Raw genomic sequence first — 204 nt, 5'->3', positions numbered from 1 at the left:
AAAGGGGGTCTAACCCGGTAGCAACATGTACAAAAAAAAGGGGCCAGTGTGAGTGGAAACATTTATCATAAATAACATCTTGAAGCCTGACTTTAATTGAGGTCAGGTAATAACTACCTGATCATCGTAATAGCAGACTGTGTATAAAAACACATTTTTCAATATGTACTCGTGCTATATTGAAATAATGGATGCAGTAACTTT

The 204-nt window shown here is 35.8% G+C and overlaps 1 long non-coding RNA gene across 1 annotated transcript in view; it reads right to left on the bottom strand.

Annotated features, from left to right (window-relative positions):
• LOC112156401 overlaps window positions 1-204 on the bottom strand; it is a 3,605-nt gene that overhangs the window by 1,375 nt on the left and 2,026 nt on the right. The gene's annotated exons all lie outside the window — the stretch shown is intronic.

The sequence above is a fragment of the Oryzias melastigma genome, linkage group LG18 (assembly GCF_002922805.2).
Source record: "Oryzias melastigma strain HK-1 linkage group LG18, ASM292280v2, whole genome shotgun sequence".
Lineage (NCBI taxonomy): Eukaryota > Metazoa > Chordata > Actinopteri > Beloniformes > Adrianichthyidae > Oryzias > Oryzias melastigma.
The sequence above is the reverse complement of the archived record's forward strand: the minus strand, read 5'-3'. Positions and strand labels throughout refer to the sequence as shown.